Below are 16,301 nucleotides of genomic sequence, written 5' to 3'. Positions count from 1 at the left end.
TGAACTCCTAAAGAGTGGGACCTGGGAAACTTGGGTGAAAACATGCCCTTCTGGTGGTTTTATTTATTCATTTATTTGTTAAATGTGGTCTGCTTTTTCTTATTAGCCTTGTGTATGTATCTGTGTGTATAATAGAGACTTCAATATCAATCTGCTCAAAACCAAAACCTACAGTGTATATAACCATTTGAGGTAATCAACCCTTTCTTCTTCCAAACCTTAACTTTGTATGAAACAATCAAATTTCACACCTGTAATACCCATATCCTACATTGTATTGCTGATAAAGTACCTTTCCCTCTCTCTCTTTCTAATGCTCCGCTTTATCTATAATAAACAGTAACACTGTAAAATGTAGTTTTGAAAAAAAATATAATGTATCAAGACTTGGAACAGTATAATAAAGAGGGGAAAAATACTTTTGCCATAAGGCCTATATTGCTTTTTTAAAATCAGTTACTGTCATTTAGTTTAACATGGCAAAATGGCTTGTTATAAAGGCTGGCTGGGGATGCTGGATTGGAAACTCTGGAGGGGGAACTGGTCTGAACCTAAAGATAACACGTAATTAATGCCTAATAGTAAACTACCGGAATAATGTTGCTGTAATGGTGGCAGTGATTGGCAATGGGAAATTATGACTGGCTGCAGGACTCTGTACACAGATCTTTAGGCCATTCCTTTATTAGCAGTACTGTAGCACTTGGGTGCTAAAGTTAGAAGAAAGGACATGTGGGTGGCTGATATATGAAAATTGCACTTTTAAGTGGGAACTGCGAGGACATGCTACTTCCTGTTCAATTGTGCTAAATCCTAAACTAGTTTATAGAGGTAGGGTATACCCCCAAACAAAGCCAAACAATGGTTATGTCTAAACACTGGAGGAAAAAAAGACAGTATTTTTAGATAATGAATGAATAGGCCATAATTATTCTGCTTTATTTAATTTTTCAAGATCCAAAGTCCAAAGGGTGGAGCTGGCTTGTACAGGCTTGTGGTGTGGTTTAAAAGTTTCTGGGCGAGAAGGGGATGAAAGGAAGAGTTTAGTACAGCCAGGAGCTAATAAAGTTGGCAGTTCCCCGCCCCATGAAATTAACACTTACCTGACCAGCAAAAATTTAGGAGGTGAGATTTTCCCTTTTATTTCCTCTGTACTTGCATGGGAGAAGTGTGACAAGAAGGACTTATTCCAATGATCACTGAATGCATAACCAATCTTAGCTTTGTATCTTTGTGTGCTTCCAGCATAGCCTGGTCAAAGAGAGAGGTATGGCATGTGACATCTTTTTTATGTGTGATTTACAGCAGGGATTGTTTGGTGAGTAGTATTCAATTGTTTCTAGAGATGAAAATTTAATGAAAAACTATATAACATTTCCTGAAATATATTAAAATGGAAGGGGAAGTTCATGCTAAATAATATTGGCGCTGTAGAAGACTAGCTAGATTTTTGCTGCATAATCTTATGCAAGTCTATTCACAAGTAGATTGCACTGAATTCCACATAGCTTACTCCCTTTATGGATTGCAATCTAAGTAACTAATATATCACCCCTGGTTGTACAAGCCTTTTTGTTTGGAGACTGGGTTCTGAAGGATTGGGTTGTGATAATGCATAAAACGGTATCTTTGCAGACATTTAATACAATTCGGGGATTTATAGAGAACTGGGTATTATTATTTGCAGGAGACAAAAATAAGGTAGACCAGGTATAGTTAATATATCATGAGAATTTGGTATATTATCTAAAATTTTCATGTGAATGCATTCTCTGGGAGGAAGGGGCTATCTCTGTACCTTGCCCCTAAAGAATGGCCAGTGGAAATCCAGCTGAAGAAAAAAAACACCTCTGAAAAAAATTAATCTGAGATGGGTGTAAAGAGAAAGATCTGTAGTTCTTGTTATCATATGAACCACATATATTGTTGCACCACCTTCTATTCAGGAGGAAGAACCCTTTTTTCCAAAGTTACAAAATCTAACACATTCCACAACAGGAAAATATAATCTTCATAACAAGACCTTCTCTCTAGGATTATTGGTCTAAAATAATGTTTCCCAACCTTAGCTATTTTCTTTACGTTGGTGGACAAATTCTGGAATTTAAACTCCATATATTTTACAATGGCTAAGGTTAAGAAACACTAGTCTAAAATGAGATATAGTACATTATGCATGAAATAAATTATAGCCAGATATTGCATGTGGTCATTTTTACATGCTTATCCTTTGACAATATATTTTAATAATTACAGGTTTTTATATATTTTTTTTAAAAAAGGTAAACAAGCAAAAATATCTATGTTGGAGATATTTAGCTGATTGGAAATCAGATTTGAAAATCATGATAAATACAAATAATATGGACCAAACTGTATTTGAGAGCTTCTAATGCTTGTGCATTAGAAGACATGCCGATCTGATTCATGTACAAAAAAGATAGTTTTTAAAGTCTGAGCTAATGCTCTCCTAAAAGGATTCTTACTGAGTTATCAATGAAAAATGGGCAACCTGTGTTGGAGCATTATCTGATGCATGAAGATGCTCCTGGTAGTCTTTGTGAAACCACTGAGGGCTTTAGTAGCAAATTGTTCAGTGTAGTTTCATCTGGCATTTAAAAAGTAATCTATGCATCATGGAAAAGATGTAGAATTCCGGTCATTATTATTTCAGATTGCAGGTGATGGGGTGTATCATATTGGTACATATTGGTGGAGCAGTGGGCTAATGCCTCCTTAAGTAACACCAGCTGCCTGCAATTAGTGCAGGTTTGCATCCCACCAGGCTCAAGGTTGACTCAGCCTTCCATCTTTCCGAGGTAGATAAAATGAGGACCCAGATTGTTGGGGGCAATTAAGCTGACTTTGTAATAATGCCGCTTGGGGGTGTGTGTGAAAGCCCTAATAAGCAGGCATATACATAGAATGAAGTCTACTGCTAAGCTTGTAAGCCGCCCTGAGTCTTCGGAGAAGGGCGGGATATAAATGGAATTAAAATAAAAAAATAAAAAAAAATATTTTTCAATGCTCCCTAAGGGTAACATGTATTCTCTGCAAATAGGTAAGAGCTAGTTCACAGAGGAAAGTAAGGTTAAATATCTTTTTTCCCCAAGGGCTAATTAGCTACTTGCAGTAATTTTTTTTAAAAAGTCTATATTTTTATTTCCTCTTACCAGATGGATACCTACCAGAAATTATATATTCTTACTTTCTTTGAACTTAATGTGTTTTAAGATAATTGATTCTCGGACATAAAAGTGTTCAGACTTGTCTGAATAGAGATTTTAGCCAGTGGAGTAAACAAAGAATCACTTTAAAGACTACTAAATTTATTATTGTGTAAATTAATCTTTAGAATGCCACATGATTCCTTTGTTTTTGCTGCAGCAGATCCACATTGCTATCTTTTTGGATATTATTAAATAATATGAAGGACCTTATTAGATTTACTTGATATTGTTGCATGTTTTACATCTTCAAAGAAGAATCTGCATTAAACTACCATAGAAGTAAGGTTACATAGTTCAATAGGACTTACTCCTGAGTGTGTACAGAACTGCCTTATAAACTTATGTATCAGATATTAATCCCAGGTGAGAGAAAGTAAGTATTGAAAATTTTTGGAAGCAACTGGGAGTACTGACAGTTACCATATGTCTCTAAAACAAACACAGGACTAGCCAAATCTTCAACACCAAGTGATAGTAACATGAATTTATTGTCTCTCTTGCAGCCTTGTTTTCCTATTGAAACAGAAAACAATTCATTCTGAAGTCACATGGGGACATGGCCTGTTTACTTCGGCTTATTTGTGTATTTGATATTTGCAATGGACTTTCACTGTTCACACCCAAAGTATATGGTAACTGATATGAAAACTGATATTCATGGTCTTAAATACATACTGCAGTGCTTGATGGGAGAAATAAAAAGGATAGTGAGTTTTTTAGTCAACGTAATCACCTTCAGACTGGTATGCTTCAGGTCTCTAGGAATGCAACCCAGGTCTTTAGTATTGGGATGTGAATGTGAGAAACAAATTTACTAATTGCTTCATTTGCGAGACGATACTAGTAATTCTTACTCTTTAATTTGTAGTACCGTATACTGTATACCGTAACTGCTGATGTACAATGCATTGCATTGTCCAATATATAGTATATATATATATAGCACTCAAGAAAGAATTCAGACCCCATTCACTTTTGTCAATTTTGTTGTGCTGCAGCCTGATTCTACAGTTGTTGAAATTCATTTTTTCCCCATTTTTGTCCACATTAATCTACCACAATGTCTTCCCTAATGACAAAGTAAACACACACATACACACACACACACACACACACACACACACACACAGAGAGAGAGAGAGAGAGAGAGAGAGAAATCTTTGATTTAGACTAAGTTTAAAGGTTAACTTGCAGTCAGTTATATTACCCAACTTCATTTCTTCAGAATTTCACTTCTTTGAGTGATTCTGATTGTGAACTATGCCTAGATAATTATAAGGAACTAGGTGGGGGAAATTATTAGAGATGACTTGTTTCCCATAGTGGGTGAAGCAAAAAACAAAAAACCAACTGATGAAGTTGCATGATTTGAACACCACAGTTCATGTACTGGGTTAAGGCATAATCAGCTTGGTTGGTTTAAACGTGTTGTGAAAACCCAGGCATTGTGATTTACCTTCACAATTGCATACAGGTAGTCCTCAACTTATGACCACAGATGAGCCCAAATTTTCTGTTGCTACATTTTGTTAGTTGCGAAGTCACGTCCGACCCATTGCGACCCCATGGACAATGTTTCTCCAGGCCTTCTTGTCCTCTACTATCTTCTGGAGTCCATTTAGGCTCACACCTACTGCTTCAGTGACTCCATCCAGCCACCTCATTCTCTGTCGTCCCCTTCTTCTCTTGCCCTCAATCTTTCCCAGCATTAGGCTCTTCTCCAGTGAGTCCTTCCTTCTCATGTTGCTATATAAGACAGCTGTTAAATGATTTTTGTCGCAATCTACAATTTTATTTGGCATGATTAAGTGAATCGCTGTAGTTACTAAGTTAGTAACCTGGTTGTTAAGTGAATCTGGCTTCCCCATTGATTTTGCTTGTCAGAAGGTTGCAAAAAGTGATCACATGACTGCAGGACACTGTGACCATCACAAATATATGCCAATTGTTCAAATTATGATCATGCGACCCTGGGAATATTACAACAGTCGTAAGTCTGAAAAATGGTCATAAGTCACTTCTTTCAGTGCTTTTTTAACTTTGGTCACTAAAAGAATGGTTGTAAGTTGAGGACTACCTGTATAGTTAAACACAATATAACTTCACACTATGTCTGAACACAACTCAGCATGAGGTTTTTTCCTTATAGGTTTATTTATTTTTATTTTATTTTTCTTATATGTTTGATAAGAGTTTGAAAATGACTTCATGGCATATCATTTTGCTGGGTTATACAGACTGGTGATTTCCAGTCTATAGGGTGTGGATATAAAATAAAAATATTTCAGGCAATTGCTAAACTTGGTAAACAATTTTTTTTTAATTAAAAAGTTTTTGTTGTTGTTGTTAGCTGCGAAGTCGTGTCCGACCCATCGCGACCCTATGGACAACATTCCTCCAGGCCTTCCTGTCCTCTACCATCTTCTGGAGTCCATTTAAGCTCACGCCTACTGCTTCAGTGACTCCATCCAGCCACCTCATTCTCTGTCGTCCCCTTCTTCTATTGCCCTCGATCTTTCCCAGCATTAGGCTCTTCTCCAGTGAGTCCTTCCTTCTCATTAGGTGGCCAAAGTACTTGAGTTTTAGCTTCAGGATCTGGCCTTCTAAAGAGCAGTCAGGATTGATCTCCTCTAGGACTGACCGGTTTGATCGCCTTGCGGTCCAAGGGACTCGCAGGAGTCTTCTCCAGCACCACAGTTCAAAGGCCTCAATTCTTTGGCGCTCAGCCTTTCTTATGGTCCAACTTTCACTGCCATACGTTGCAACTGGGAAGACCATAGCCTTGACTATACGCACTTTTGTTGACAGGGTGATGTCTCTGCTTTTTAGTGTGCTGTCTAGATTTGCCATGGCTTTCCTCCCCAGGAGCAAGCGTCTTTTAATTTCTTGGCTACAGTCCCCATCTGCAGTGATCTTGGAGCCCAGGAAAATAAAATCTGTCACTACCTCCATTTCTTCCCCATCTATTTGCCAGGAATTGAGAGGGCCAGATGCCATGATCTTGGTTTTCTTAATGTTAAGTTTCAACCCAAGTTTTGCACTCTCCTTCTTCACCTGCAACAAGAGGCTCTTTAGTTCTTCTTCACTTTCTGCCATTAGAGTGGTATCATCTGCGTATCTTAGGTTGTTGATATTTCTTCCGGCAATCTTAATTCCAACTTTTGATTCATCTAGCCCTGCCTTTCTCATGATGTTCTCTGCATATAAGTTAAATAGGCAGGGCGACAGTATACAGCCTTGCCGGACTCCTTTCCCAATTTTGAACCAATCAGTGGTTCCGTGTCCAGTTCTCACTGTTGCTTCTTGACCCGCATATAGGTTTCTCAAGAGACAAATAAGATGGTCTGGTACTCCCATCTCTTTAAGAACTTGCCACAGTTTGTTATGATCCACACAATCAAAGGCTTTAGCATAGTCAATGAAGCAGAAGTAGATGTTTTTCTGGAACTCCCTAGCTTTCTCCATGATCCAGCGTATGTTGGCAATTTGATCTCTAGTTCCTCTGCCTCTTCGAAATCCTGCCTGCACTTCTGGTAGTTCTCGATCCACATACTGCTGAAGTCTAGCTTGTAGGATTTTAAGCATGACTTTACTAGCATGAGAAATGAGTGCAATGGTGCGATAGTTTGAACATTCTTTGGCACTGCCTTTCTTTGGAATTGGAATGTAAACTGATCTTTTCCAATCCTGTGGCCATTGTTGAGTTTTCCAAATTTGCTGGCAAATTGAGTGTAGCACTTTTACTGCATTGTCTTTTAAGATTTTGAATAGCTCAGCTGGAATACTGTCACTTCCACTAGCTTTGTTGTTGCTCAGCTTTTCTAAGGCCCACTTCACTTCACATTCTAGGATGTCTGGCTCGAGGTCAGTGACCACCTCATTGTGATTATCAGGGACATTAAGCTCATTCTTGTATAGTTCTTCTGTGTAATTTTGCCACCTCTTCTTAATCTCTTCTGCCTCTGTTAGGTCCCTGCCATTTTGGTCCTTTATCATGCCCATTTTTGCATTACACGTTCCCTTCATTTCTCCAATTTTCTTGAAAAGATCTCTGGTCCTCCCTATTCTATTATTTTCTTCTATTTCTTTGCACTGTTCATTTAAGAAGGCATTCTTATCTCTTCTAGCTATTCTCTGGAATTCTGCATTCAATTGGGTGTATCTTTCTTTTTCTCCCTTGCCTTTCGCTTCCCTCCTTTCCTCAGCTATTTGCAAAGCTTCCTCAGACAGCCATTTTGCTTTCTTGCATTTCTTTTTCTTTGGGATGGTTTTGGTTGCTACCTGTTGTACAATGTCGCGAACCTCTGTCCATAGTTCTTCAGGCACTCTGTCTATCAGATCTAATTCCTTAAATCTATTTGTCACCTCTACTGTATATTCAACAGGGATATGATTTAATTCATACCTGAGTGGCCTAGTGCTTTTCCCTACTTTCTTCAGTTTAAGCCTAAACTTTCCAAGGAGAAGCTCATGGTCTGAGCCACAGTCAGCTCCGGGTCTTGTTTTTACTGACTGTATAGAGCTTCTCCATCTTTGGCTGCAGAGCATATAGTCAATCTGATTTCTGTGTTGACTATCTGGTGATGTCCATGTGTAGAGCTGTCTCTTGGGTTGTTGGAAAAGAGTGTTTGCTATGACCATTGTATTCTCTTGACAGAATTCTATCAGCCTGTGCCCTGCTTCATTTTGCACTCCAAGGCCAAACTTGCCTGTTATTCCAGTTATCTTTTGGCTTCCTACTTTAGCATTCCAATCCCCCATGATGATAAGAACATCATTTTTTGGTGTTAGTTCTATAAGGTGCTGTAGTGCTTCATAGAACTGGTCAATTTCATCCTCTTCAGCACTGGTGGTTGGGGCATAGACCTGGACTACTGTGATATTGAATGGTTTGCCTTGGATTCGAACTGAGATCATTCTGTCATTTTGAGGATTGTATCCCAGTATTGCTTTTCCTACTCTTTTATTGACTATGAAGGCTACTCCATTTCTTCTGAAGGATTCTTGCCCACAGTAGTATACCTGATGGTCATCTGAATTAAATTCACCCATTCCTGTCCATTTTAGTTCGCTGATACCTAAGATGTCAATGTTCAGTCTTGTCATCTCTTGTTTGACCACGTCCAGTTTTCCTTGATTCATGGATCTTACATTCCAGGTTCCTATGGAGAAAAAATCTTTACAGCATCGGACTTTCCTTTCACCACCAGACATATCCACAGCTGAGCGTCCTTTCGGCTTTGGCCCAGTCGCTTCATTCTTTCTGGCGCTACTAGTACTAGCCCTCTGCTCTTCCCCAGTAGCATATTGGACACCTTCCGACCTGAGGGGCTCATCTTCCAGCGTCATATCGTTTTGCCTTTTGGTACTGTCCATAGGGTTTTCATGGCAAAGATACTGGAGTGGTTTGCCATTTCCTTCTCCAGTGGATCACGTTTTGTCAGAACTCTCTGCTATGACCTGTCCGTCTTGGGTGGCCCTGCACGGCATAGCTCATAGCTTCATTGAATTACGCAAGCCCCTTCGCCACGACAAGGCAGTAATCCATGAAGGGGAAAAAAGTTTTACAATACATTTTATCTTTAACAAACCAAAAAAAAAAACACCTCCCAACCCACTCCCCCCCACCCTCTTCCCCCTCCCCAACCCTCCCCAACCCCTCCCTCCCTTTCCCCTCCCCCCCGCTTCCCTGAGCAAAATACAGGGTATAAAAATACAAACAATCATAATCTAACTTACGCAAACAATCCTAAACTATTTAAACTACCGAACTTTAACTCATATAAGAAAACTCCAAACATATATATATGTATCATATCAATAATTATACAAATACAAAATAATACTTTCCAATCTAATACCAAAACACAGGGTATAAAAATACAAACAATCATGATCTAACTTACACAAACAATCCTAAACTATTCAAACTATCAAACTTTAACTCATATAGGTAAATTCCAAACATACATATATATATATCATATCAATGATTATTCAAATACAAAATAATACCTTCCAATCTGATACCCAATAAAAACAATCTCAAATAAACCAATTTATAACAATTGTCTAAAACTATTCCTCATTCCAACTAAGCTTTAAATTCACATTATCCTAATGTGTTATACAACTTAAAATGCCATAGATTACATCATTCTTATATTCTTATATTCTATTACCTATTCCAATATTACCCATAAAAATATTACAAATTAACTTCAATCACAAAGAAAACAATTAATATCAATTTTATAAAACTATTCTTCTATCCAACTAAAAGCTTAAAATTTTTCATCCAAATAACAAATCATAACCTACAGAATATCAATAAACAATACTACAAATCTTCCCAATTAACTTTTCATAATCATCTTAGAACTAAAGCAACACGAAATATTACATAATTATTTTATAAGGGTAAAAAATATATCCCCAAATATTTAGTCCTTCTAGCAATTCCAATTCCCATAATCCTTATTACATTATTGTCTCTTACAGTTATGTGACTAAATCTTCAGGCTTGATTCATTCGTCCAGAAGTAGCACGCCTCTTCCAATTTCTGGCCTTCTCCAGTGATAATGAAATTTGACCCACTCCTGTATCTTTCATATCTGTCTGCATTAACGCTTCAGCAACTTGTGGATTCTCTCTGGAACGTTGAGACTCTCTCTCACCTTTTTTCTTTGTAGATTCCAAAGATGGTATGGGGACTGCTTTTAAAACATTACTGTAGAAATCGCGTGCCTGAATCTCCGTGGTAAAACAGTACCTCGTACCTTCATAGTTCACCACCATACCCACTGGTATTTGCCATCTAAACTTAATATCACGTCGTCTCAATTCTTGTGTCAAAAAAGCAAATTCCTTCCTTTTTCTTAAAATCTTTGCAGGGATCTCTTTTAAAATCAGAACTTTTTGCTCAGCAATTACAAAATCAATATTGTAGGAGGCCTGGATAACTTCATTTCTAATCATTCTCTTTGTAAAATAAACCACCACATCTCTGGGTAGTTTCCTTTGTCTTGCGATCCACGAATTAACACGGAAGATTTTATCTATATCTTGCATAGTTTCATCTGCTGGTCGCTTCAACACCCCTTCCAAAGCCTCAGAAACCATTTTCACCAAATTTTCCTTAGGATTTTCTATTAGGCCTCTGATTCTTAAAGCAAACTCCATCTGAGAATACTGTGTCGAAATCAAATCATAATCCATTTTCTCTATTACATTTTCAGTTTCTGTCATTTTGGCTTCCAATCTAATATCATTTTGAGCAAGATCTTCCACTCTTTCATCCAAAATCTCAATACTTTTAACCATGCTTTGTATTGCAGATGTGATGTCTGCTCTCATTTCTTTTAATTTCTCTGTAAACTTCTCCAACTTTTTCTCCATTATCTCAACAAATTGCTGCATTTGCTTTTCCATAGTCTCTTGCAACAGATTCTGCAAATCTTTTGCTGTAAAAGCTGATGCAGATTCAGATGCAGAGGACAATGAAGTTTTCACCGAAGACTGCTGCCTCAGGGCAGAAACTTTAGAAGATATAGCCGCCATTTTCACCCTCTATTGTTAACTACGCACTTTCACTTACAGATTCAGCAAAGTCCATTGAGTTAAAGATCAAAACATCATCTTCACCAAAATCTCCTTCATCGCTCTGCCTGCATCCTTGTTCTCAAAAGCTCTTCCTTGCTAGCAGGGATGGTTGCGAACGCCCTGTTCTGCTCCAAAAAAACCCGGAGCAGAGGCGCCTCGCAGTCCGGAGCATGCCCAGGCTTCGGGGGGGCTCAATCCTTCCGCCGCCAAAACTCTAAGTTCTGACGGCCCCGGAGAGCTCTACCCCTACCTGGACGCTCACCCCCTCCTCTTCTCCCGAGGTGGGGGCTTCCGAGCCGCCGAACAGCTGATTGACGCTGTTTTCAGCAGCTCTACGGAGCCGCGAGGCTGACAGCCAAGAAATGGCTGCCTCCGGCGTCGCCTTGCCATCCAGAAGCCTGAACTTGGTAAACAATTTTAACACTTTTGCTTAACCTGATATCAGCCTTGCAGAATAAACCAGACAGGAACCACAATCAGATATTTCCACTTTATTGTAAACCTACACTGACAGAATCTTGCAAGTATGGAATTAAATTCTCCACTCCCCCACTTCTCCTTTACTGCCAAGAAACTAGGGAGGGTCTCTTCTGAGCCTCTTACCTTAGCTACTACCCAGTTGCAGGCTATGCTGTCTCTTACCTAATCGTTCCCTTGGCAGCATCTCTTTGCCCAGTCTCCCAAAGTCTTTCTCACATACTATTACACCTTGTAAGTGACCAGGCAAGAACACCTACAGCAGTGTTCAGGCTTTGCGGACTGGGGTGGAAGAGATGGTTCTGTGTGAGCAGCGTGCGTGCAACTCCCATTTATGTAAGCAGTGAGCATGTGCACCTGCTGCTCACACAAATGGGAGTTGCATGTGCGTTCTCCCACTGCTTGCACAAGTGGAGCTGCATGCATGCATGCACTTCTGTGGCCCAGTTCCAAACGGGCCATGGCCCAGGAATTGGGGACCCCCAACCTACAATAATGAGATTTCTGAATGTCAGCAAATACTATGCATTATAAAAAAAAATAAAAGATTTTATAAAAGTGTTTGTTCATTCATAGGCATTACACTACTGATGCCTATTTTATGTGGTGGCCTGCAAGAGCCTTAAAGGATGATGCAATGGTTTATATAAAGCAAGAGGTTGTGAACTGAGCAGCTGGTACAGTCCTTACTTAGAGGTCTCCAAAGTTTGCTAGGAGGAAGCTAAAAAAAACCCTCTAGTGTGAATATCATAAAATCGATCTGTTAACATCAGAACTTGGTAGGTGGAAAACACATTTTATAATACCTTACATCATGTCTGCATCTGATAGGACCCAATTTGCATGTCTGCAGATTCTTACAGCAATTGACTAATCTGCTGCAGACCTCACAATAACACTAGTCAAATTCTCTCTCCCTTTACATCCTCCCCAGGTGTTTTAACTTTCTTAAAGGTAAAGGTAAAGGTTCCCCCGCACGTGCGTGCTAGTCGTTTCCGACTCTAGGGGCTGGTGCTCATCTCCGTTTCAAAGCCGAAAAGCCAGTGCTTGTCCGAGGACGTCTCCGTGGTCATGTGGCCAGCATGACTAGACACCAAAGGCGCACAGAACGCTGTTACCTTCCCACCGTAGTGGTCCCTATTTTTCTACTTGCATTTTTATGTGCTTTCGAACTGCTAGGTTGGCAGAAGCTGGGACGAGTAACAGGCACTCACTCTGTTACGCGGCACTCGGGATTCGACCCGCCAAACTGCCGACCTTCTGATCGACAAGCTCAGCGTCCTAACCCACTGAGCCACTGCGTCCCTTTTAACTATCTTACCTGATGGTAAAAAACCTGAAGGTTGACCAGTGTAGGTATTGCTGCAAAATAGGTTAACACACAGGTTGACAACTGGAGCAGCATGAAAACCTAGTAAAATAAATGAATAAAATGCCTCTTTGAAGTTACCCTGGGGATTCTTTTGTTGATGAGATTTGCATACAGTTGCAATCAAACAAGACTGTTGATAGTTAATAGCAAAGTAACACTATATAAGAATATAAATACAGTGCTCAAGATAATTCAATAGAAATTAACCCATTTGTAAAAAAAATGGAAAAATCTTATAAGTAATAAGTATGTATTTAGTGGCATCCTCTTTTTCTCTACAAGGATTCTGAAAAATTTCTATGTTTTGTAATAGAAGGTTAACAATATCAGAGTAAGTTTCACTTCCAGAGAAAGGCTGTACTGTAATCCAGTTGCACACATTGGAAAACGGTGTCTGTGTGCCACATTTTAGAAAAGTCAGGGATCAACTGCAATTTCACATACCCAAAAAATACTGCAAAAGACAAACTAGAAACAAAAAATAAGCAAGAAAATGATAAGAGAACATCTATCTGATCTTGACAAATATAAATCACCAGAACCTGACAGATTACATCCCAGAGTTTTGAAGGAGCTGGCAAATGCTATCTCAGAACCATTGTACCATATCTTTCAAAAATCCTGGAGCACCAGGGAAGTACCTGAGGATTGGAAAAGGGCTGATGTAGTTCCCATTTCAAGAAAGGAAAAAAAAAACAGACCCAGGAAACTACAGACCAATCAGTCTAATATCAATACCTGGGAAGAACCTGGAAAAGATAATCAAAAAACAGCTGAACAACTGGAAGCAAACAAAGTTATAAATGGTACTAGCACAGGTTTGTTAAAAACAGATCATGCCAAACCAATCTTATTTCTTTCTTTGATAAAGTGACCAAATTAATAGACCAGCGAAGCACTGTGGACATAGTACACTTAGATTTCAGTAAGGCATTCAACAAAGTGGACCACAGTGTACTGCTTGGTAAGCTAGAAAAAGGTGGAATAGACAACATCACCACCAGATGGCTGACAAACCGTACTCAATGATTAGTCTTCAATGGTACTACATCCACATGAAGAAGTAAGCAGTGGGGTACTACAAGGCTCTGTCTTAGGCCCAGTACTCTTCAATATCTTCATCAATGACTTAGATGAGGGAATAGAAGCGGAACTCATCAAATTTGCAGATGACACTAAACTGGCAGGAATAGCCAACACCCCAGAAGACAAGTTCAAAAAGATCTTGGCAAACTGGAACAATGGGCCCTACCCAACAAAATGAGTTTTAATGTGGAGAAAAGTAAAGTTTCACATTTGGGCAGGAAAAATCAAAGATATAAGTACAGATTAGGTGAATCTGGTTTAAAAACAGTAACTGTGAGAGGGACCTTGGAGTCCTACTGGATGATCACTTGACTATGAGCCAGCAATGTGGACCAGCAGTCAAAAATAGAATCCTGGGTTGTATAAACAATCAAGATCACTTGAAGTATTAGTACTACTTTATAAAACCCTAGTGAGACCACATCTGGAATACTGCAACCAATTTTGGTTACCACACTACAAAAAAGATGTTGAGACTTTGGAAAAAGTTCAGAGAAGAGCAACTAAGATGATCCAAGGCTTGTAGACTAAAACATATGAAGAACGGCTGCAGGACTTGGGTTTGGCTAGTCTGAAGAAAAGAAGAAATAGGGGTGACATGATAGCAGTATTCCAGTATTTGAGGTGCTGCCACAAAGAAGAGGACATCAAACTATTCTCCAAAGCACCAGAGGGCAGGACAAGAAACAATAGTTGGAATTAAGGAGAAAGTTCCTAACAGTGAGGACAATTAATCAATGGACAGCTTGCCTTCAGAAATTGTGGGCACTCTATCACTGGAAGTTTTTAAGAAGAGACTGGTCGTTTACTTGTCTGAGATAGTATAGGTTCTCCTGCTTGAGCGGGGGACTGGACTAGAAGACCTACAAGGTCTCTTCCAACTATTCTATTCTATTCTATTCTATTCTATTCTATTCTATTCTATTCTATTCTATTCTATTCTATTCTATTCTATTCTATTCTATTCTATTCTATTCTATTCTATTCTATTCTATTCTATGACATGCAAATCAGATGGGGGAATTCTGGCTGGAGAAGGCAGGCTTAGAAATTTAATGCAGATAGTATCCTATTAGGGCTGATGTACTGAGTTTGCATATATAATTGTTTTCAAAATGTTGAGGCAAAAAACCTAATATTCCATATTGTGTAGTCCCTTGATTCATTTATAACTTTATTAAATTCTTATATAGCTTTTTATCATTCATTTCTAATGCTTCAAGTTCTTGAGCTCATAGTTGATTTTTCTTTTATTGAAGAACAAAGATTAACTCCTGGACTGAGGGTTTTGGGTTAAGGTTTTAATTTTTAATTATTTTGGGGCTATTTAATTTTATTTTATTCTAACCTGTATATATTGTACTGTTTTAATTTGCCCTGTAAACCGCCCTGAGTCCCTCGGGAAAAGGGCGGTATATAAGTCGAAATAAATAAATAAATAAATAAATAAATGAAGGGTGAGGGTAATTTAATCCATCCTTTTCTTTTTTTCCCTTCCCCCCCTTTTTGCGGGGGAGGGGAAGTTCTCTTCTGAAAGCATTGTAGGCACTGTGAAAAAATGCCAACTGGCACTAAAAAAAATGCTGTCAAATTAATTTCCTCCAATATAATTAAGAAGTTCTTCATTTGCAGGTAAATGTGTTTTGGACTTAGAATTAGCATTCTTCTCCTTATTCTAGCTAACTAGGTTAACATTGGGAGGCTCTTGTACATTTTCTGAAGTTAATCTGAGTTTAATGAGACGAAAGTGTTGACTTTATGGTATTTTCTTTTTTAAATAGCTATTCAGAAATACTTTCATATTTGCAGAAGGAAAGAAGCAGAAAAAAGCATCAGTGTAAACGTTTCCCACTGAGATTGTGGACCAGGAAGGGCCTGAGGTGCAGTGACTCACAACTTGCTTATGACTTTAAAGTTGGTGAAGCACTACACATTGCCATAAAGAAATTGTGGTCCTCAAATTTTTTTTTAATATAAAATCACAAAATTGTATTATTAAATTGAGATAAGGACTGGGCTCCCAATTCTCTTAAATTCCAGTTCTGTTTCTTAGTAAAACACATAATCAAACTAAATTTATCTTTGGATGTGTTGCTTTTTCTTTTTACATAATTCAGAAGTTCCAGTTGGTGCTTCTAGAGAAATTCTGTAGAAGAGGAGGAATTATTGGAAAGGGAAATAAATAAAAGACCTCCGTTCAACAGGGAAGTACTTAAGGAACAATATTTTACGCTCTAAACATTTTTCTCTGCTCAGCTACCTCTTCCAAATATTAAAAAGCTGGGTGTCGTTTTGTTTTTTTTTGTTTTTGCATTTGTAGCTGTCTAGCGCCAAACTTGTAATATGGAAAGCTGGCAGTTTCAAAGATCTCTCCCTATGTTTCTCAGCTTCAGCAGTTTTAAGATGTGTGGGATTCAACAAATGCTGGCTTGGGAATTCTGGGAGTTGAAGTCCACACATTTTAAAGTTGTTCAGGTTGAGAAGCACACTTCTAGAAGCTCTCTGAGTCTTTGCATATCCTGGCCTTGCTTCC

At 38.6% G+C, this 16,301-nt stretch overlaps 1 protein-coding gene across 1 annotated transcript in view; it reads left to right on the top strand.

The window, feature by feature from the left end:
- Positions 1–1,005: 1,005 nt before the first annotated feature.
- Positions 1,006–16,301, top strand: part of TBXAS1 (thromboxane A synthase 1) — a 251,158-nt gene continuing 235,862 nt past the window's right edge. Inside the window, exon 1 of the mRNA XM_081331580.1 lies at positions 1,006–1,125. The gene's annotated coding sequence lies outside the window, so the exon portion shown is untranslated. The remainder of the gene's footprint in view (positions 1,126–16,301) is intronic.

This window comes from Vipera berus, assembly GCF_964194415.1.
Source record: "Vipera berus genome assembly, chromosome: 6".
Lineage (NCBI taxonomy): Eukaryota > Metazoa > Chordata > Lepidosauria > Squamata > Viperidae > Vipera > Vipera berus.
Note: the sequence above shows the minus strand (reverse complement) of the source record. Positions and strands in the feature narration are given on the sequence as shown.